Genomic DNA, 24,949 nt, shown 5'->3' with positions numbered 1-24,949 from the left:
GAAATGGATTTATTTGAAATAAAGCACATCTCTGATTACAATATAATATAGTTAAACATGTAGGGTAACCATGATATACATTGATATTTAATTATAAAAAAAATATAATAGACTATTATTTTAAAAAGTACCAGAGAACAGAAAAAAAAGAAATACAGGATAAAAGGACAAGGATGAAAAAATATACATAGTTAGATGATATCTCTGAAAAATTGCTTTTGAGTATAAATCACTGAAATATCGCGTAAAAAGCCTCTTTTGCACTTAAAATCTCAGTATTGTATTTTCCTGTTACTCACAGCAACACTGAGATTTGCTGTTGACCAAATATTATCTAAGAAAAGTATATTTTTTGCATTAGCTCCACACAAGAGGCCATGAGGTAAATAATTAACCTCAGGATCTATTTCATCTTTTGCTCTGGTTGGTATGCTATGTAGAGAGTTTTTTTTAAGGAAAGAAATGAGTGGAAGATCTGGGAAGAAAAAAGGGTATGATGGGTGGGTTAGGAATCTCGCGGTCAGTGTGTCCAAGAGTGACGGTCGTTTGAATTCACCCCTCCCACCGCGGTGCAATGCGATGGGTCGAGAGAGTCCTGTTGGAGAGTTAGATCTCCCGCATCCAATCTCTCTAAATCCGGCCCGCCACATAGCAGGTGGGCAGTCGCATCCGCCGTCAAGACCTAGACAAACCTAACCCCATGAACCCGGGCACCTTTGCTAACTCAACAAACGTAGCGAACCACTTGGGGTAACCTATGGTAGATTGGTTGTTGGTAGATTGGTAACCTATGGCAGATTGGCAGGTGTTGGTTATCCACTGTAATAAAAAAATTATGACTGGATTAAAATTAAAATCTCAGTATTGAAGTTTCTGGCTATTCAGAGCATCACTGAGATATACATACCTGTTGATCAAATGTTATTTATTTATTAATTTTCGGGAAATCGACAGTATTACATTTAATCAGTTTGTACATAAGTATTATATAGTAAAATAAAACCAATTATGGATTTCCTCCTTGTGGCTTTACCTCTACTGAGACAGCATAACATGGAATAAGTTAATTAAATATGTGAGAAAGGAATATGAATTAAAAAAATTATTCAAATCAAAAGATTACATGAAACGAAAAATTTACAAAACAAGAAATATATACGAAAAGTATTTACTTAGCCCTTCAAGCCTCGATAGGACATTTCTAGCCACAAACATCATATTCATACTTCAGAGCCTCTGAAGGACAGATCTGACCGGGGCATCTTATCATTATAAAAGTATATTTTTATATAGCGCGAAGATATGTGATTTGTTCGTCGTTGGAAAGAAATATAATTATTCTTCTCCATTATAATAAAATATTTATACTCGATTCCATGGACAAAATCTTATAATTTGGGGGCTATTTTTTCATTGACAGTAAAAATATATTTTTAATTGTACAAACGGCATAAAATTTGAAGTGACAGTTTTCTTACCTATTCCTACGCAGAAGGAATGTGTTTTCAAATACCGAATTCTTTAAAAATTATTGACATTTCGAGTTTGTTTGTTTTTGATATTGAAAATTTATTATTAAAGGAATATCAACGTTTATTTCTAATGCAAACATCTGATATTTTTTTTCGTTTCTAAAAGTATTTGTTTTTACGACAATTTAATATATAATATTAACCAAGAATATATAGCAAATTTTAATAAACAACTCTGTAGCATTCCGAAATTACGTTAGAAATTTCACCGTCGTCGTTGGGACTTGTATGTAAAAGTATTTAAAAGCCCGAAGGGTTAATTAATATATCCCACTGTTTTGGAGTTGCGATATTTGATTTATTTTCTTCCACCCTCAAAGTGTTTTTTTGTATTTAAAAAAGAAAGACACACATTCCCGGGTTACGAATAAGCCGACAATATTTGAAAATCTCCCACTTCCACCACAGTAAGCGCAAAATGTTGGTTGTGTTGTGATGCGGGACTTGGACAGCTGAGGAACCGAACACGCCGCGCCTGGGTGGGACCCAAACGCGATGACAACTTAGCCATTGACCAAATTTGCCGTAAAAACAAATACTGTTTTAGAAAGGAGAAAAAGATATTTTAAAAAAAAAATTATATCATACGTGCAAAATGTTCTAAAAAACACTAACCATATCTTTACTTAATTTTTTACTCCAATCGTAGAAAAATTGAGATAACTCGAAATACATTCGTTTTGTGTGAGGAATTTGGAAAACTGTAACTTCACTTTTATCTCGAATATAATAAAAAATAAGAAATAACTTTTAAACATAAACCGATTGTTACGATGGCGACATGAAGTATGAATGATTCATTTTGGTTATTTTTGGGATTTTATTTATCGCATTCAGTATAAATATTGGAGGCAAACTGGAAAGAATTATTATTTCTCTTTCTGACGTCAAAAAATACGGATTTCCGCATGATAGAAAAAATATAAACTTTTGCAAAATATGGACAGGGGCCGTTCAAGTATTACGTAAGCAGATTTATTACAATTATTTACCCCCTCTTCCCCCTTGCCACCAAAAGTAAGCAAAGCTCTTACCCCCCCCTCCCATGATTACGTAAAAATTGGTACCTATATGCATTTTTCTGTTAATGTATTCTGTTTTTTAAGCGAGTACCTAAACGTATTAATTATATGTGGGAATCCCCGAATATGTATTCGGTTTTCAAACATAGATAATGTGTGGGTTGCCAATGTGTAAAAATAAATAACTACTGCTGAGCAGTGCTGACGTAATCACTATCTCGACCCCCCCCCCCCATGTCATCAAAAATAAGCAAAGCAAAGACACCCCTGCCCCCCTATAGTGCTTACATAATACTTGAACGGCCCCACACTCGGTCATATATGACCCTAGAACTCTGTAGGGATTAATGATCTTTTTAATCCCATGTAATATTTTTTCAATAGAATGTTTGTTTTTAACCTTTGCAGAGTAACGGAGGCGCGTTCGGCGGCGAGCCTCGACGGAAGAGGGCGGACGTGCCCGCCAGGCCCAACCACATCCTGCTCTACAGCATAGTCAATCCGGCCTACCCCATCACTGTGGTGAGTACCCCTCTCCTTCTTACTTAGGTCATCGGTTGCCGCCTCAGCGTCTTAAGTAGAACAACAATTCGTGAAGAGTCCGTTTACCATACGGGTGTAGCACTCCTCTGCTTCTGCCTTAGGTCATTGGTTGTCGCCTCAGCGCCTTGAGTAGAATAAAATAACAACACGTCTGTTTCGTTAGGAGTCCGTTTATCGTACGGAGGGGTGGATTTTTGCGATGCATAACAAAGCCAGTGCGTGGGTATACCTGGGATTAGTTAAAGTGGCATAAATTAAAATAAGATCTTAGTTAAATGTCAAGCAAAACGGTTAAAACAGCAACAGCTTTTGGGACAACCCTAAATCAATGAAATTAAGGTTCCATGCCAACTCAATCAAGAATGATAATCTGGCTGAAAGAGGTCAACAAAAAAACACTAAAAACGACAATAACTTTAGTCCGCCTCAGCACAGGATACGCTAGTGAGGAGGACTAAGAAATATCGGCAAATATTTCACTAACCGCCGCACTTTTAATAGACACGTATTACGGAAATCACGTTTCGTTTCAACTTAATTACTACAAGAAACAACGATTTACGTAAAATTATTTGGTAAAATATTCATAATAATTCCATTTTTATTCAATCAAAGTTCAAAATTCACCTTATAAGACGATCCCTTTGCCGCAATTTTGGACTTTTTTTGTACGGAATGACACTTGCCAAAGTTTTGTTCCAATCTAAATATGCATAAATGCTCAATTAACCCAACTCTTAGAACCTAATTTTGTGTATGTACATGTTGATTCTTGAAGAAATTGTTGAAACAAAGCGTAATCTCCATGATATGTGCCTAAAAGTATCGCGGTTAGTTTAGGTTAGGTAATTTCCATTATCTGTACCTAAAAGTGCGGCGGTTAGGTTAGGTAATTTCCATGATCTGTACCTCAAAGTGCGACTGTTAGGTTAAATAATTTCCATGATCTGAACCTAAAAGTGCGGCGGTTAGATTAGGTAAGGTAATTTCCATGATCTATACTTGTGCCATGATTTATAAAGTGCGGCGGTTAAGTAATATTTTGTACGTACAATGTTTTATGTAGTCGCAAAAATATTTTTTTAATGAAAATTAAGGACTGTCAATTGAAGAAAAGAACCTAGTTTTTTTCATGACTATATCCCCTTTCATAAGTGTAGCGAGTTGCCCAGTTACCGAAATTAAACATTCTAATTTCGGTTGTCGGTGCATGGGTGCGTGATCTGAACTTATTACTTATAATTAATATTTTATAAATACTTTCAGCTTCACACATCCTGCAATTATAACATTCCTCGATATTTCACTAGTTTGCTCTAGTATTGTATAAAATAGTCCGGGAACTCAATTTCCTTCATAAACGTATAAACCTCTGAAAACGCAATCGAGACCTTTTTGACTCTGAAAACTAATTAAAAATCTGCATCATGCAGAGGTAACTTTGTTCAAGGAACAACTTTGGGCGATGGTTCAGCGGCGGCACTCTGGCTGGCTTGCGTAACTTTGATCGTCGCGATTACAAAACTATGTGCCTCAGTGCAAATTACAAGCTGGGGACACTTTACTCCACAAGTGATGAAAAAACTACATTGGAAATGTTTAACATGCTTCGATTAACGTTTATTAGAATTTTTTTAAATTCTTAGTTCTATTTTGCAGTCAGTTGCAAATGTCAAATAAACAAACAAAAAAATCAACCATGTTCCCCCCACTACCATAGTTGATGTTCTATCCCCCTCTTATATGTTTCTTAATTTTCTCTAATTCTGTATTAATTTTAGTATATATTTACTGCCCTGAGAAAGGTTCAGGCTAAACCGAAACCGGTTGGTGTTTTATATGTATTTGTTTATCAGTATCAGTAAAGTGGTTTTCAATGAAAGCATTTTTATAAAAATCATTTACTACCTATCTGGATGTAATTATATTATTTGGAAAGCGATTTCTCAAATTTTCAAAGTGAATTCGCAGAAGTGCCTCAGAACATTAGAAACTTATATTTATTTATTATTAGTATTTTTTGTTACACCTTTTTTTCACTGGGAGCAGTTCCTGTATCGAGACAACTCGTACCTGAATTTATATAAGTTTTATTATAGTTATACGTGTATCCCAGTGTATATCGCTCATCTTGGCGCACGCAATAAATAACACCACGTCATGGCATATTTTGTTTATCTGCAAACTGTTCGCCCACCAAGTTAACTGCTGAAATTATCTGACTATTCCCTCTGCCAAATCTCGTTCCGATAGTGCTCGCACCCTAAATCGGGCAAGGGACATGTTTCTGCTAGTCGTCCCAAAATGGGAGAGGACCTTCTGGAGAAGAAAATGCTGACTTTTCAAGTGTTGTCTTTTGCAATACCTCGACATTATATCGAATGAGGCTCCCGAATGTTAAAGCCGGTGCCCAATACAATTTGAAGTGTTGGGTGCGATCATATTGTTACGTAAATTGGCATTGTTTGAAAAAATCTTTTATTTTTGTTTAATAATCAAACTTAAAATAGATCCACGTCATGTGGTCTGATACGAGGGTGGGTCAATAAGTCCTTAGAAAAAAGCATTAAAACAGTTAGTATTTTTGTATTTTTTTTTTATTTCTCAACATAATCTCCTTGGAGCTCAATACACTTGGTTAGACGTTTCTCAATTTTTTTAAACCGTCAGAAAAATAAGTTTTCGGAAGGTCCTCAAAATAAGCATTTGTCCGATCGATGACTTCTTCATTTGAAAAAAAAACGTTGTCCACTTAGCCATTTTTTTAAGTTTGGGAAAAGGAAAAAGTCACTGGGGGCTAAATCTGGCGAATACGGTGGGTGGTCGACCAATTCGAACTTCAATTCTTCAATTTTAGCCATTGATCGTAAACATGTGTGAACACGGGCATTGTCCTGATGAAAGAGGATTTTTTTCCTGTTTAAATGAGGCTGTTTTTCTTCAATTTTGTTTTTTAGCTGGTTCAATAAAGATGCATAATAATCCCCTGTTATTGTTTTTCCTTTTTCCAAATAGTCAACGAAAATAATTCCACGTGCATCCCAAAATACAGTAGCCATAACCTTACCAGCTGATTTTACGGTTTTCGCCTTCTTTGGACATGGTTCGCCTTTCGCAATCCACTGCTTTGACTGTTCTTTCGTCTTGAGAGTATAGTGGTGTATCCATGTTTCATCTACAGTCACAAAGCGACGAAAAAATTCATCCGGATTGCGTTGCATGAGCGACAACAGGGCTTTAGAGGCCACCACCCTATTGCGTTTATTATCGACTGTGAGCAAACGCGGCACCCATCTTGCAGAAATTTTTTTCATGCCCAATTTGTCATGTAAAATAGAAATGACGCTACCTTTTGAGATCCCTGTAACCTCAATTATCTCACTCAACTTTAATCTTTGGTCACTTAACACCATATCGTGGATTTTATTGATCGTTTCTGGTGTAGTCACCTCTACAGGACGTCCTGAGCGTGGTTCATCCTTTGTTGATGTACGACCACGTTTAAATTCATTTAACCAGTTATAAATAGTTGCAAGTGAAGGAGCAGATGTGCCGTGAACTAAATCCAACTCATTTTTTATTTTCTTTGCTGTTAACCCTTTTATATTAAAATGTTTAATAACAGCTCTAAACTCAATTTTCTCCATTTTTGTAAACAAGCAATTTTTTTTTTTAAATGTACGAGAAACACGCAACAACCCGACCAATCTGCTTGAAACTTCGCAGCATACTGAATCGGTAGTGCCGCTGCATGAAAACAAACCGCTTACAGTACTAGTCGCGTCACCTGTCGGCTTTTCTAAGGACTTATTGACCCACCCTCGTATATAGACATTTTAATTTACACATGCTTATATATTTCTAATACTTACTCTTTCTTATTTAAATATGCTTAATATAGGTACATTTTTAATTTCACTGAGAACTTAGCTATACATTTGAATGTCTTTATACAGTAAACAATTCTGTTTTTATTTTTATTTGTTCAACCTTTTTAGAATGCTTTCTTTCTGTCTTGTATGGTGCGTGTGGAATTCTTTACTGTAATGTAGTTTGTCTCTAAAGAAAGTTGCTAGTAAATTGTTAAGAACTTCGTAGATAAAAATTTTAACGTTTACTATCTAATTCCTTATGCATTTTCTGTATTTATTTATATTTTATTACACTTCGAAATTTATCTCTTTTATTCGTTTTCGTTTCACGTATATCCACGGTTTATGGATATTTTTATATTTCTGTATCCTTCACAACTCTTTAACCAAATTTTCTCGTATCCTGGGGGTTAACTTTGCACGCTGATTCTGTCGAGTCACCTAATTTGATGTGAGAATTCATTGGGACTTTACGGCACCTCTGGTCCAATCGCTATCGGGGAATAAAATACCCTCCGCTTGTGGATTTTTTTCCGATTGAATGGAAAAAAAGTCATCGAATCAGTCGGAAAGATATTTGCTTTTAATTTCCCGATGTTATTCATGGCAATGTTTTACTTAAGGAATAGATATAATTTAATTTGATTCTTTAACCTGCAGTGTGCCAAGATATCCACCGTGGATTTCTGACATTTGTACCCGTAGCGTGCCAGCGAATCCATTCTGGATTTCTGACATTTGTAGCCATAGTATGCCAGGGAATCCACCGTGGATTTCTGATATTTGTACCCGTAGTGTGCCAACGAATCCACCGTGGATTTGCTGGTAGCTCACCGTACTTCCCTTGATTTTATGGTATTTTGGACCTTAAAAAATGCTCCCAGCATACTAAATCTATTTTATTTCCATTTTTTGCAAGATGATGAAAACTTAATATATGAGATTAAGAAAGGGACGCTTGGATGATTTGGTAATGCAGAGCAGAAGGAAGAAATGTAAGGAAATTATATGATTTTGAAGAGAATGGTAAAAGAGTTCGGGGACGTCCCAGGAAGAATGGCGCGATCAAGTGAAATAAATCAAAAGGCCGCTTCTCACCATCCACTTCTACCGCGACCACCTTACGTTTTTTAATTGTATAAAAACGGAAAAATTTCCGCTGCTCGACCGGTTAAACGTCAGCCAGTACATGTATCATTATAAAGATGCATTGCACTTACATAACATGTCGCCATATTATGTACCGACACAAAAGTGATTTTTCTTTGCTTGGTTTTTTCCTGAGAATCTTATGCATTTCTCGTTCCGTGAACGTGTATTTCATAATTTATTTTACTTTCGGTGCATAATGCTGCGTATAAACAGGGAAAATGCGGTTGATTCGTTTCTTTCCCATATTTCGTGGTTCTGCTCGCGCTTCATTCCTCCTGTTCCTACATTTTGAGAAATAGCAAACTGTAGTCAAATAGTACAATACAATGAATTATTTTTTTTACATTACAAATGTTTTTATGCAGTGCAAAACTATTTTTTTTTTTTGGATTGCTGTGTAGAGGGTCTTTTTAAGGAAACGAAGGAGAGAAAGTTCTGGGAAGGTAAAAGGTACAGGTTTTTCCAATAAGAGGTGTTATTTTGAATAGCCCGCTATTTCGGTAGATGTTACTTTTGAAGCTGTCATTTTTTGATATTTGACAAGTAGAAACTACGCCATTAATAAAAATGGAACGATACACGCTTCAACAACGCATTGAAATTATTAAAATTCACTTGAGTGAATCAAATGCAAATCACCTTGAGTGATGAGGCCCATTTCCACCTCGGTGGCTTCGTCAACAAGCAAAATTGTCGCATCTGGGGCTCGGAAAACCCAAGAGTTATTGTTGAAAAGCCTCTCTATCCTCAACGTGTGACTGTTTGGTGCGGTTTATGGTTCGGCGGAGTCGTTGGACCTAACTTTTTCGAAAATGAGGCTGGAGCAACAGTCACGGTGAATGGATTGCGCTATCGAGAGATGATTAATGATTTTTTATGGCCCGAAATGGATGGTATTGATCTGGACAACGTTTACTTTCAACAAGACGGCGCTACGTGCCACACAAGCAATGAAACCATTGATCTTTTACGATTGAATATCAAAATAACACCTCTTATTGGAAAACCCTGTATTAGGGTTTGGTAGGAATCTAGGGATCAGTGTATTCAAGAGTGACGGAGATAGGAATATGTCCCTTCCACTGCAGCGCAAGGCGATGGGTCGAGAGACCAGTTGGAGAGGTCAAAGGATCTCCCCAAACCGTCCTCTTCCGATCTGGCACGCCACGCAGTTGAAGGGCAGGCGCATCCTGAACATGTCATCCATGAACCACTTGGGGTGACTTATGGCAGTGGTGTTGGTTATCCAATAAATGGTTTCCGCGTCGGCGGTACCCAAACCCGCCTCCCAAATTGTTTGTTTGTGATAATAATTTAAATTGTAATCGTTAGTTCGTGTTGGTATTTCGTCTATATTTTGTGTATAAAGGTAATCCGATTGCAATCTCTCCACGTTCTGTGTTTGGTTTTAATCCGCATCGTAATCTGCTTCTATTTACCATTCAAACTTTACAATGCACAATGGTTTAACTCCGCTGTACGCTTAAATGCACTAATGCTGCCATTGGGATTAAATGTGTTAGATAAATCTTAGTAAAATAGATTTTAAAACAGACTAGGTAGTCAGACAGTTAATTGAAAAATATTTCGTAAATATATTAAAAATGATATACAAAAATTAGAGAATTCCAAAGAAAGATGGTATCACCCGTTAATTAAGCTTCTTAGAAAATATCCTTTAACCCTTCAGGTTTTAAATATTTTTACCAGCAAGTCTCAACGATATTGTGAATTTTCTTGGAATTTCCGAATGCTACCGAGGTATCTTAAATGTGCTACATATTACTTCTTTTTGAAGTTGTCGTTAAAATAAATACTATTTTAGAAACTAAATTAAATTATCTTTGAAATCTTTGCATCGATTGAAAAAACATTGATCTTTCCAAAAAATACTTTTTAATATCAAACATAGAAGCGCAATACCTTTGCACGAAGATGTCGTCTCCCATCCGGCATGCTGCTTGAAGTCCCGATAGCCCTTCTGGGCGGAAGGAGAGAGGCTCCTCCGATTACCTCTCACCCCAGAAGATAGGTGGAAACTTGAGTGGCAAACGGCCAACGTGGGAAATGCCCTAGAATTAATTTATAATTTTTTGGTAAATCCAATTTTTTTGTTTAAAAAACTTTAATAGAATTTTTTCTTAGATTATCAAGAATAACCCCATCACCCCTAAATTTTCGCGGCATGAGCGTGGAACACATTGTATAAGGCGCAACATTAGTTCATGTACATTGATTTTTAATTATCTGCAGGGTTTTCCAATAAGTGGTGTTATTTTGAATAGCCCGCTATTTCGGTAGACGTTACTTTTGAAGCTGTCATTTTTTTGACATTTGACAAGTAGAAACTACGCCATTAGTAAAAATGCAACGATACACGCTTCAACAACGCATTTAAATTATTAAAATTCACTTGAGTGAATCAAATGCAAATCATCTTGAGTGATAAGGCCCATTTCCACCTCGGTGGCTTCGTCAACAAGCAAAATTGTCGTATCTGGGGCTCGGAAAACCCAAGAGTTATTGTTGAAAACTCTCCTTATCCTCAACGTGCGACTGTTTGGTGCGGTTTATGGCCCGGCGGAGTCATTGAACCTTACTTTTTCGAAAATGAGGCTGGAGCAACAGTTACGGTGAATGGATTGCGCTATCGAGAGATGATTTTTTATTTTTTTTTTTTTTTTATTTTCTTTATTCATAAAAATATATTAGGATACATGTTTTTTACATGCTTTTCGACTACCACACTAGACACATGTCCGTATTATGGTAGTCGAATTATTGATGAGAATTGGTTGGTATTGATCTGGACAACGTTTACTTTCAACAAGTCGGCGCTACGTGCCACACAAGCAACGACTCCATTGATCTTTTACGATTGAATATCAAAATAACACCTCTTATTGTAAAACCCTGTATATCATCCTTACACTCCTCTTGAGAAAACCTGTACAGTGAACTATGTGTGACCATGAAATGATTCTCCTGCCTCAATGTTTTCTTTACCTAGGTTCATTCTTTCCTTTCCTCAAAAAGACTACGTAACATTCGAAATGATGACATAGGCCCCTGAGGGAATTAATTTCCACTTCTGTGTGGAGTTAATATGAAAAATTAAAAGCTCGCTAGACCAACCGATCCGCTTCATTTTCTTAACCGCACAGTCCCATCCCATTAATTCTATTCCATCGATTACAGCTTACAACGTGATTTTTTTAGTTCGCAGTTTCCACAGAATTTAAATTTCCGCAACCGCCCTAGCCCATTGTCCAGCCTAAATGTGCACTGGAATTTCGACTGATGATAAATGAACCGTAATTTTCATCTGAACTTTAATCCCCAACGGTGCGAGTGTTTTATTTCATCGGTTTTAAAAGGATTTTAACGGCAATTTAGATCTACTATTTATTCGATGAATGTAGATATTAAATTCTAAATTCGTCTATTTATTTATTGCATCTTACTATACATAAAACACTTTTTTATCGCACTAGGACTAAGCCTGTATCGAGGTTAACAATTTACATTTGAGTTAAACAAATATAAGAGTAATCACCAACATAAAGTAATTTTACATACAAACACAAAATATTTAAAAATTAAAGAAAAAAATAAGTATTAGATGTGTTACCAGATGGGTAATTTGACAGTATATTGTAACAATATTTGAACCATAACTAATCATTATTAAAAAAAAGCAAAGTAGATAATAAAGACAGACAGGGTGACATTCAGTTTTTAGCAAATGGGACATATATAAAATCTTATTATTTAAGAAAAGACAAGGATGAAAAAATATTAAGACAATCGTCTGTCAATACAAAAACCTTAATTAACTTTTTTTAATTTAACTATGGAATTGGTAGACTTTATATGATGTGGAAGAATATTAAACATAAGTAGTGCCTGATTTTTGACCAAAAGAAGTTTTAGTATGTACCGCCACAAAGTTCAATGTAGAGCTAATTAAATTCTAGTTGTCCGCATTTGTTGTGTTCTTTCAGCAAATTTAATATTGATAAAAAATCGACAAAGTATTTGAGTGATATATAGCTGTTTTATACACATAACATTACATTCCTTATAAAGTAGGTTGGATGGAGAACAGAATTTTTTTGTAAATCACTTTAAGGATCAATTTTTGAGTAATATTTAGTGGTTCAACATTGGACTTCAGAAATGATCCTCAGCATACTATGTTATAAGAAAGTCAAGATTGGACTAATTTTAATTTTATTTTCGGTAATGAATGAATTCAAATCTTGGGAGCGGAAATTAACCCACTTCCCGACATCCGAACGAGCTGAAACTCAGCAAATAAACTCTTTGTCATTGACAATGCATTCTATCAACTTTTTGTGGCAATCAAGTACACACACATATACGCATTTCACTGCAATCTGACAACATTACATCCGTTAATATACCAAATAAATATCGGTTCTACCCGATCGGCATTTGACGAAGTTGGTAGAGTTGTCGACTCCAGTTTCTAGGTAGAAAAGATTAATCCTCAATAAAACAATTTATTTCAATTATAATAGTTTTAAAATATATGTCTTATAATAAAAAAACTTTTTACGGGTTAATTTATTTATACGAATGAAATTGGTGAATATATCGGTTTTCTCGAAATCGTCAATACAGTTAAATAATATGCACCTTCCGCCTTTATTATGTTCTGGTGCGTTGGTATAAGCCGGCCATAAGCCCGGTTTAAGGCCCGGGTATCCATACCTTCGCCGTGCTAATAAGTCGAGTTTTTCAGTATCACCGCGTAATATTATTTACACCGCGGTTATATACGAGTATATACATATGCAAGGGGGCTTTTGTTTAAAAATTGAACACTTTTCCCTCGTTAAACGGTTGTCAAACACACAAAGGGTTATTTTTTAGGCACGTTTTTATTGATAATGGACGGAGTCCAAGCACGTTATCAATCGAATTACGCTTTGAATACGTGGGACATAATTCTGGATTTTTTTTCTAAAAAACATGATATTAGCTTCGTATAACGACGGTCATTTTTGTTACATAAAAGATACAACACGAAACCATAACGATAAAATCTCGGTTGTATTGTATCCGATCAATGTTTTTGAAATATTTCGACTTCTAATGATTGTATGTTTTAAATAATCGCACAAATAATAATATGTGTTATTTTCTTCTTTTTTTCTTTTCGTTTCGGAAAGATTTTCGGGCGAATCTCATGAATGAACATGTCATTGTATTTAATGTAATTTTTGGAGTATTATGCCGTGTTGCGCTACCTCCTTCTTTAGCCAACGTTTCGAACAGCATTACAGGGTCCATCTTCAGGGCAGATGTGTAGGAAGTCCCACATCTGCCTCGATGATGAACACTGTAATGCTGTCCGAAACGTTGGCTAAAGAAGGAGGTAGCGCAACACTGCATAATACCCCAAAAATAAATAACTATAAAATACTTTTTGTTTTAAAACCACGAGTTTTTAATAATTTTTATAACCGACCGGTTTCGCTTTACTCAAGCATTTTCAGGGTACAAATTATTACTAGACAAGAAGTACAAAGTGTGAGCTTATATATAAAAAAAATGTTGAGGGAGACAACATGATATAAATATAACAAACACAGAGAAATCGTACAATACATTTACACAAGTACAAAATACATGGGAAAAACCGAAAGATAATTATGTAGACTAATGGATTATAATAATATATATGGAGAAACAAAGCATCAACTGACATGGTGATAAGGAGAACTTGGACATTTTTTAATGGTTTATTGGAAACATACTTAATATTGGACTACAGTGGTGCCTCACACAACGAACTTAATTCGTTCCAGGAGCAAGTTCGTTATGCGAAAAGTTCGTTATGTGAAACGCGTTTTCCCATAACAATACATGTTAAAAAAAATAATTCGTTCTGTAGCATAAAATATGGTAAGATGACATAAAAAAAAGATAAATTTTTTGTTATTATTTTTATTTAGATACATCTAAAAACATAATGAAAAAAACACACATTTTTTAATTTTAAGAAATAATCGAATCTTGCACATCTTCATCCATTTTCCGCCGATGGTGCGCAAAAGAGAAATCACCTTCCTGCTTTTTTTAGAACCCATCATATAAAAAAAATGTTGAGTTTATCTTAAAGGGACGACTGCCGTGATACGTGTGCGATTTAATTCGTAATGAAGAACGATTGCTGCGATACGTGCGTAAGTTAAGCGTACTACGCAGTGACTAACGAGTCTAACGACTGCCTGCGCGGGAGGATGCAATTAATCGGCAGTGATCGTAGAAGATCGGGCGACTTCGTTGTGTGAAGCGAAGTTCGTTGTGTGAAGCGAAGTTCGTTGTATGAATCGTGAAATGAACGAAAAGGAAGTTCGTTGTGTGCAGCATTCGCTGTGCGAGGCGTTCGTTGTGTGAGGCACCACTGTACTTGATATATCTAATTGATTATTAAGAATAGGACTTTTGGGTTTTTACAGCTTTTTTTATTTCCAGTGCTTCAAGATTATTGGGTCTGTTACTATGCCCGTTTGTATGTAAAATATTAGCGCCTGTGTTATGACAGAAAGAATGATCTTTACTAATCAGATGATTGGCAAATTCAGAGAAACCGTTATTATTGAGACAACGAAGATGCTCTTTAATCCTTATATTAACATTACGTGTTGTCTTACCGATATAAAATGCCGCACAATTATTACAATTTAATTTATAAATGCCTGAATGGCTTAGTTTGTCGTCTTTATTTGAATAATATGTTGCATACAAACGGCAAAACTCCAACGAACAAAAACTAGGTTAAATAGTTACACATATGACCTATTTAACCTAGTTTTTGTTTCATCACTTTTGATAACTTTATAACACTTTTTATGGGCGTGTTGAACTGTCATTTTGATGAGTTTTGATGGACAATGCCATTTACGCATACAAAATGTTATAACAAATTAAGTGTAAAATGTTATGTAGCTCCTCTCAGATTTTATATTTCGACATTTCATTTTTAAGTACCTGCCAATTTAAGTAAGTCGCGTTTTGCGTAACTCAAGAATGTTACGGTATTTCAAATGAAATTTATATTTCATTGCATCGAAAGATAACAAAACCATCATCACGGTGACCGGATAACTCATCAAAATGATAATTGAACACACCTATAAAAAGTGTTATAAAGTTATGAAAAGTGATGAAACAAACACCAAGTTAAAAAGGTTACATATGTAACTACCACTGAATTGTCATTTTGAAGAGTTATCATGGAACCGTCCAAGTTTGACACCGCGAAATACTCGGAATTAAAGTTACATAAAGGTCTACGGAACCGCTTATTATTATTAACCGCATAAATTTTAAGACTGCAGTAAAGCTTTCGTTCTATTGCCAGACTTTGCCGATATTTAGTATTGCGAAGTATTTTATTCATTATTGATTTATTATATTTGCAATTCTCAGCCCTATGTTTCGTGAAACTTCCCCTACCAATAGTAGTACCAATGGGCTGTCAGCAAAACAACCCACCACCCAGGATTATTTTTTATGGCGATCACGTTTTTTATACGAATGGCAACTCTTTATTGTCACGGCCCGATGCTCCCACGCCGCGTGGCCTTATATTTTATATATATAAGATATCTGTCATAAGTGTATTATATAATGTTCAGGGCATTTGGTATTGCGTACACAAAAACTGTAAAAAAATAATCAATAACATAACAATTTTTTTGATGGCACATTATTAAATTTAGGACAATAAGCGAGAAGTAGAAAATATAAAGTGTATATTCTTAGTGTGCCTTATATTACTACAAATATAGGTAAAACCCATAAAAATTGCGCTGCAAACGGAGTCTATTTTAGCGAAAAAGTGGTTATTTAAAATTTTGTAAGAAACAAAAAAAACGTAATCCAGGGAAACTGTCAGATAATCTTAGACATAAAACTGTATTTATTTCCAATATTGTTTCTTCTATGCTTTCATACATTTATAATGAAAAAGTAGTTTACGCTTATATTTTTTTGTAAAGTAATTAATTAAAGTAACAATTTTATTTCAATTCTACTCAAGCGAAAAGACAGGGCAAGCTTCAATTTATCCATAGCATGTTTTTTTGGTATTCATAATGCAAAATGACTCGTAGTAAAGACCAGTGGCGGTTTTCTCTAAAGTGCGTTTGTGCGGCGAACCCCCATTAAAAAGATGAGAAAATAAAACAAACTCGTTTTATAATAATATAAGCACATTATAGATAGCACGTTATTAAAATTTCGCCTTCAATACCCGCGCCACCGAAAAATACAATACCTATTCCATGTTTGTGCGAGTTGAAATCCGCTCCAAACTCTTCATACAAAAGAATCTTAGCCGGTACAGACCCTATGACGGGTGACATATACAAAATTTGGTCTTTCTTTGCAAAATTAAGACAAAGTGTGTGCGTCGAACACGCGTTATGATATCACGTGACCTCCGAACATTGAAGAATGTAACCGAAGAAACCCGAAAACTTCGCGGAATAACCGGCCGACGTTTGACCTTTGAACCATAGGGATGCAAGTTAAGTGTTATTTTTTATGTTATATTATGGTATTTAACTTTGTAGTCATTTTTGTACATATTTTTGTTTTCTTGTTTCTGCATTTCTCCAACCGTTTGCTTATGGCATTTGTAAATCTACTACCTATTGAAGTAGACCGATTTTGATTTCTGTTTTCGTATTTTTTTTTATATAAGTCGTTATATTCCTTAATTATATTTGCGAAAGTTTCGGCAAACGCCCCATGTTTTAAAATATCTATTATATACTCTACGAAATTATTCTTCTCGAAAAGACAATAATAATTAGCAACATACATTGAGTGCTATAAAAAATTAAACAATTTAATTCCTATAAAACTTTTCTCATTATCTAATAATTGTGTCTAGTGTAAAGTGATTTAAAAACAATAGTATGTAGGTACCCCTCCCACTAACTTTATTTAAGTTGTGTGACTGCTGCCGTATTCGACTATTTGACGAAGGACAACAGTAAGTAAATTTTAATTAGATATGTTTATCTTCTCTTGAATTTCTGAACCCCCTGTTAAAAAGACCACGAACCGCCACTGGTAAAGACTAATCGAAAATAGTGATTTCATATTAAGGCGATGCCATACGTAGTAATTCAAAATCATGTGTTTTTGGTTTGAAAATTTGGTCGCCTAGAAATGTTTCAGATGCTTTAATTAAATACTTCGAGTTGAATACATCTTGACCTTTGAAATAATCGAGTATTTTTTATATTAGTCTTTTTATAAGCCCAGAAAAAAATAATGTGTAGGCTCATGAAAACTGCTTTAAAGTTCAAAATCTCCTACTTACGAACCCATTTTCGGTTATGATTTTATTGTATAATGTGGCAAATTAAGTTATTTATAAAATGATCGAATTACATTTAAATATTTGTGCCTGAACATCCACAAAATAAAATAAAAGGCACTTTTTGACCATGTTTTTTACTTGCATACATCAAAACAGGCGGATGGTGTTAAGCGGGAATTTAAACCTTATCGCCATCTACGTAAGGGTTGTTATTTTTTCGTAGGAAGCAATCACTTTGTGGTTAGACATTATATATTAAATCAAATAAAACACTTTGTTTATTAACCACGACTTTATTATTATTACATCTACCGGTTTCGCTACGGTCGAGCTTCATCAGGATGTGAAATATAACTAAAAACTATTTTTTGTTAGCTAATTTTTATTTTATTGTTATTTTTTGCTTTTACCTCGATTATAATAACAGAATGTACATAGTGATCTATCGAAAACGTACATTTTTTAAAGCATGAAAATAGCATGACAATACTGATAAACTTAATATGAAACAATATTAGTTATTATTACATGTAACAGTAACATAAAATAAAATAGAAACTAGAACAATACTATAGGTACATATTTTCTAGGTTCAACAAAGTGCAGGTGCGGATTACGTTTAATTCTATAACTTGTTGCCCAGATCATGTATCTTATTGGTTAGTGAGTGTGTCTGATAGCGTTCCTAGTCGGTACGTGGACTTTAATAGTGGTGACAATGGCAGGGCTGTAAATTAAGTTGTTAATGACTATATGTAATGCAACCAGGTCTACCATATTTTTATTTTATTTTATATTATTGAAACAAACAGTACATGATTTACAGAGATGAAACAATATACAGGAATAAGATACTTCATGTTGTGTACCTATGATATGTTTCCTTGTAATGTCTGCTAAGTGGTATGTTTATTCCTTAATTACCAGGTGACTTGTATAGTTTATAGGTGTGTGTGTGACGTGTGAGAGGGTGTGTGTGTGTGTCTGTATGTATGCGCATTGAATTCTTTAAATTATTGACATGATGCCACGTTTGAATTTGGGCAGTGAATCCGAAAAAATGTCAATGTTAATGTCATAGACAATATGTTAAAAAAATTGATAGGATACTGATTGAGTAGAATTTGAAATCTCATAGAAGTTTCGGGAATATTCCGTCTTTAATATTTATGGCTCTGCACACACCCTTGCTAAGTTTGAGGGTGTATGTGTATAATGTACACGTTCATTTCAACCCTCGGCGTTTTTTATGTCATCATTACGATTTCAATCGTGTCATCGTGCCCTGTTACCCTGGTTGAGTCTTTCCGACGATACTATACCAGCAAAGTGTCCGTTCGTGTATATTCGTTCATATGAACGAATATTCTTTATCGTTCACAACAATTGGGCGGCGCCCGTGGTCGAGAGGTAAGGCTCTCTACTAGCAAACTAGAGGTCACGGGTTCAAATCCCGGCGTCCGCAAGTAAATTTTATTAGTCTAATTGCTTATGATTTTAAATGATATATATTAGTATATTTGCTGCACGTTCCAGAGTGGAAGATACTCTCGGTATCACCTTGATGTAATACTTTGAAATGGCTTTAGTCGCGTTATGAGACTAGATCTGAAAAGCCAGGTACTTCCCAACTTCCTCTTCCCCATCTTCTTTCCATCCCTACTACCTTCAGTCTTAGAACATACCACAATTGGGGATACCATAGTCTCACTGGCTCCAGACGGTTAGGAGCAATTTGTCGTGCTGTATTCACATAAAAACATTAGTTATAATCCATTTTTTTAATCGAGTATAACTAATCCGGTACAAGTCGAAGGTACATTGAAAATAAATGGGTAATGTATTATTGATAAAATAAAAGTTTTATCTAATTACTTTTAATTTCAATCGTATACTTACTATAGTATAATCACTTACTTTCACATATTTTGGTTCCTTGGAACGGGCAATTTGCCTAGTTAGGAACCAATAATTTCGACCTGATAAGGTACAATAATCTATAATCACTAAAAATATTTTAATTATATCTTGTATCATATTGTACTGTGTGTAAATCTAAAGGAATAAATAAATACAACCTACGCACACATCGTATTTAAAGACTCCACCCGACCTTAAAAGGTCAATAAGTTATTGTGATTTTTTTATTAGCTCCACATAAGAGGCAGAGAGAAAATTAATTTCTTTCGGGTCCTTTCATCGTTGGGTATGCTGTGTGAAGGGTCTTTTAAGGAAATGAAGGGTAAGTTCTGTGAAGGAAAAAGGTATGAGGGGTAGGTAGAAATCTGGGGTCACTATGTCCAAAAGTGACTGACGTATAAATCCATCCCTTAGGTGTAAGGCGATGTTCCGAGAGAATCATTCTGGAATGGTCAAAAGGTCTCCCTCAATCCTTCTTCCCCATAAACCCGGGCACCCCTGCTTGGTCTCCAAACGGAGGGAACCGCTCTGAGTGACCTAAGCAGAGGTGTCGGTTATCCTGTAAATGGTTTCCGGGGCGGCGGTACCCATGCCCACCTCCCAAATAGTGATAATTTTGTAGTTGTAATCAAAGTTTTTGATTCGATCCACTCGCCATGAATAGATTTGTGAATTTTGGTGTTCATTAAGTTCACACCGATAGTAATGTGAAAAAATTGTTCAAAGATTGGATGTTTTACGCGTTTGGTGCCTTTTGCCGAACGAGGGTCATTGTTTGTCGTCCCCTCTCTCGCATGTAATGCTCTTTTTGCAAAGAAAGTGGTAATAATACTTCGATTCCAGGTAAGAAAAGAGATTAATTATGGAACTAGATTAGGTTTTGGGACTGAATAATAATTGATGAAACTTGGATGAAAATTTATAAATAAACAAAATGAGACCATTATTACGATAACTATTAGCGGACAATATGTTTTCTGAACCAACAAAAAATCTAACTATCAAATTCTAAGGACGCGGGTTTTGTCACAGAATTTGAACAATTCATCAAAAAATCATCTGTTATTATATTATCATTGGCCAGTTGCTTCACAAAACTCAAATAAAACAGAACTTGAATAGGACCTTCACGTAACTTTAAAATCAACTTTGAAATTTGATGAATTGTTAAAAAATTTTGGAATAACCCCTTCCTTACTATCAAATTTAAAAAAAAATTCCTGTTTGCGAAATCATTTTTATATGATGTTATTTGATTAATCAATATTTTCACTGTTTTTTTACACTCGAAAAATATTCCGACGAATAAAATCTCCATAACGTTTTGAAATGTGCTATTATTTTATTTGACATGTTGTTTTTGTTCGAGGCGTTGTTGACGTCACACCCGCCAACTACCGAATATCGTTTTCTAATTCTAGCCACTTGGAACCGTTTCGGAATTTGCGATTTTTAAAATTACACATTTTTAGTACGATGATAAGAATCACAAAAATATACTTTAAATATTCCACATATCTACAACGGTATTCATATTTTGGAATAATATACCATTTAGCTAACAAACAAAAAAACAAGATACAGCGTTGTTTTATTTGTTCAGTAAGAAAAAAATAGATTTCGCATAGTCATCATGATGTCGGTATGCTTCCTAAATTCCTGGCTTTTTATACCGCCAATCTTGTGAAATAAGTTTTAAGCCACACAATCCAGATTGTACTTACTATTTTTTTTTTATTTATGTACAAAGGTTGCCTCGTTTTATGGGATGGTGCACACATGACGAAGTACATTTTTATTTGAAGTGTTCTTAGAAAAAAATTAACCTTTCGCTAAAAAGATACGTGTAAGTAGACACGGTACCTACTTGTCCGTGCTCGAATTGATACTAAACTGATACGCGAGTATTTGACAAATAAACTCGGCACGGAAACTGGACACGACGTATCAAGATGAGATGAGACTCCTAGTAGATAATAAAAGTGATCATGCGATCAATTAGGAGGGTTATCCCCTCAGGCCTCTGGCATATTCCGTCAGAAGTATTTCCGATTTGCACAATAAAATTAATCGTAATTGTCCATAACCTTAGATGGATACCTCACATCAAACAAATCACAAATAAACTTCTCAAAACAATACACATTTTCCTAAACATAAGAAACATATATAAAATAAAACAATTGAAAACAATATATTTTGCACTCTGCCAATTGGGGAGGAGCAACAAACTCGGCTATCAATTACATAGAAACCGCACAGAAAACGATCTTAAAGATAATACTAAAAAAACATAGACTGACCGATACAGACCAAATATTCAACAGCTGTGACGTACTAGATATACGCCAATTATACGTTAAAACACTACTAAAAAAATTAAATTTCAACATACACAAAATAACACTAACAGACCAGTTAGACAAGCGTACAAAGAAAACATAAAAACTCCGACAGTAAATTCAAGCTTTGGACAAAGACACTACCAATACCATGCTATAAAAGCTTTCAACAGTCTAAAAATTGAAATTAAAATTGAGGAAAATAAAAATAAATTCACACACAAAATCACAAAATGGATTAAAGAACAAAAAAGACAATATTACCAAAATGTCATAGCATAAAATAAAAATAATACCTACACGTAACACACAAAACCAATATAAAAACACACATCACTCACAAACACACAAGATTATATATTAAATGTATTATTTTATCTTATATTGTAGATTGTATTTAGATTATATTTTCATATTATAAAATGAAGGCCTCAGCACGGGCAAGCCACCCAGTGAGGCCAACATTACTGGAAAACTATGAAATGTAAAAAAAATATTATACCAAATAAAAAAAAATAAAAAAACTTCTGATCATATAATTTTTGAAATATTAAAATTTTGTCTCCTAAGGATAACCCCCAGCAACCTCGGGTACACGTCATAATACATAATAATTATTGTAGTACAAAGCTTTTTGATTTTTTAATTAAGTAAATTAAATGGAATGGGAATGCGAGTCATGTGTTTGCTTAAAGGGTGTTTAATCAGTTTGAGTGTAAATGTAAATCCCCTGAGGTGATTTTCTTACGAAAACGGCCCTATAGAAATGATCCAATCATCATTATTATTATTATAGATGGGACTCTTACAGGTAGTCTCTCTCGCTGCAGCAGCTGGTACAGTTCCTTTACCACCTAGGATTCTTGCAGCAGAGTCTCCATCTTCTATCTTCGTCGAACGTCACAGCGGTGCTGCCAAGGTCTGTTATCTATGTGAGGATATTGTGTCAGCGCTTTATTAGCAGCAGACACATACCTGGATGGATGACGAACCTCGTGTTGGCACTGCTGGTGGACTCTCTCGCTGTAGCAGCTGGTCCAGTTTCTTCACCACTTAGGATTCTTGCTGCAGAGTCTCCATCTTCCATCTTCATGTCACCTGTTCCTGTTCTTTATTTTACTTTACTTAACTTCACCTTATTTTGGTAATATTTATATATTTTTAATACCTGCATCAACTGTAAAGCGCCCCTGAGGTGATAACTCACAAAAGCGGCTCTATAAAAATTGTCCAATATTTATTTTATTATTATTTAGGAGGAAACAGATTGACTCTTGTGCTTTGATGAAGTAACGGAAATGTTTAACTTTAGACTACTCTTCCACAAGCTCGAGAATAATTGATTATTATGTAAGACGATGCATGAATGTGGACGAAGCAAGGAGTGTCAAGAGCGAGTTGTTTGGCGATCCATACTATCTGTCTATCCCTGCGGGGAAACGGCGTGATGGTTAGCTATTTAGTTAGTTATGTGAGGAGACCCTCTGACTTTCTCGCTGGAATGCTAGGACTAGATCGTATAGACCACAGGCTCTCAAACTTATTTCGACCACCGCCCACTTTGAGATTAAAAACAAAACTCTAGTGCCCCCATATTTTTTTTACTTACCTTTTTACATTACCATCTGTTGCGTATCTTAAAAACAGTCTAACTGAAGGTGGATGGTCCGTTACAGTTGCATACAATTTTTGAGGAAGCAATCGATGACGGTGATAGAAAAAATTTCATTCCATTATTAGTGTTTTAATTAATCTAAAACTAATTAACAAAATGTTTTGTTATAAGGAAGTAAAACAAACTATTATTATTTAATTGAGCTAGATTCCGTCGGATTTATAAATATGGATTTTTTCTGCCGTCGCCCCTCTAGATTTCTTTAACGACCCCTAATTTTATTTGAGCCTTCTACTGCCCCCCCGAAAGCCTCCAGCGCCGAGGGGGCGTTATCGCCCACTTTGAGAAAGACTGGTCTAGACATTAAGAGAAAAATGCAATGATGTTAGTAGCACATAACCTGCTCAATAGAGATGGGCGAAGCGGCTCAGTTGAGGGAGCCGGTTCACTGGGTCCCGTTCACCTGAAAGATCCGCTTCAGTGAACCGGCTCGATTGAACCCCCCCCCCCCCCCCCCCTCCATAAATAAAATAAAAACAAAGTTCTTCGCGATAAAAGAATACATACGTGTAGTCGTCGATATTATACAATGGTACAGATATTGAAATCGACATGTGTTCTACACTCTACAGTGTCCTAAGATGTTTAAGATTCGCTAGTGAAATTTATTTTAATTGTACATTGTGACCGAAATCAAATTGGATCGTTTATTATACAATGTGCTATTTTTATGTTTTGGTGAAATTATAAGTATTTATTATTTTTTTTTGGTAAACTAATATTTAAGACAAGATTTTTTATGCATAGCACAAAGGGTAACAATTATTTTATAAGCAATAATTATTAGCCTGAAACACTAGTATATATTGAATTATTTCGCGGATAAGAGATGTGTCATGTATCTTTTATCAGGAGATTTTTCAATGTGGATGAGTGTTTTAGGCTAATAATTATTGCTTATAAAATAAAAGTATTTAAACATGAAACCATGAGATTTCATTTTTCTTTTATAAAAGTTGCACTTAAAATATTTTTAGGGTTTTATGATGTTTCATAACAGGTTGCGTCTGACAAAGCTCCCTCCGGAAGAATGAGCTGAAAAGATAAATGCTTTAAAGGTCATTTCTCAGGACTGCGCTTCGTCAGATGGGACCTTGCTATCGTGAGGAAACATTCCGACATTTTTGCTTCTTTGGGAATATTATATATTTCGAAGACAAAATTTTGCCCAGAAAAATCGATCAATATATCGTATATTTATGATTACATTCAAAGGGGATTCCCAATTTTATTGGAATACCCTTTTATTAGAATGAAAAAATGAAATCGAGAAATCTTTTGTTTTGTTAGGTTTTTGGTACAAAACGTCAAACTTCAATCGTACGGTAATCGTTGAATCACGTTTCTTATCGCTTTTTAGTTTTTTTTTACCCGGAAAACATAATTACGAACTTTTTAATAGCTTTAATTTAAATTTACCATGATTTCCACAAGAAAAAAGAGTGAAATTTGGAATCATTTTTCTGTGGCCACAAAAATTGTCAGATGTGTTATTTTTAAATTAAAATCTATAATCTATAT

The 24,949-nt window shown here is 34.9% G+C and overlaps 1 long non-coding RNA gene across 2 annotated transcripts in view; it reads left to right on the top strand.

Annotated features, from left to right (window-relative positions):
- The window catches only part of LOC149409661 (uncharacterized), a 463,199-nt gene that overhangs the window by 20,080 nt on the left and 418,170 nt on the right, over positions 1 to 24,949 (top strand). For both annotated transcript variants that reach the window (XR_016305149.1, XR_016305148.1), the window contains exon 2: positions 2,963 to 3,076. This is a non-coding gene — a long non-coding RNA (uncharacterized LOC149409661). The remainder of the gene's footprint in view (positions 1 to 2,962; positions 3,077 to 24,949) is intronic.

This window comes from Hesperophylax consimilis, chromosome 30 (assembly GCF_061612785.1).
Source record: "Hesperophylax consimilis isolate HC1 chromosome 30, BYU_Hcon_1.0, whole genome shotgun sequence".
Taxonomy (NCBI): domain Eukaryota; kingdom Metazoa; phylum Arthropoda; class Insecta; order Trichoptera; family Limnephilidae; genus Hesperophylax; species Hesperophylax consimilis.
Note: the sequence above shows the minus strand (reverse complement) of the source record. Positions and strands in the feature narration are given on the sequence as shown.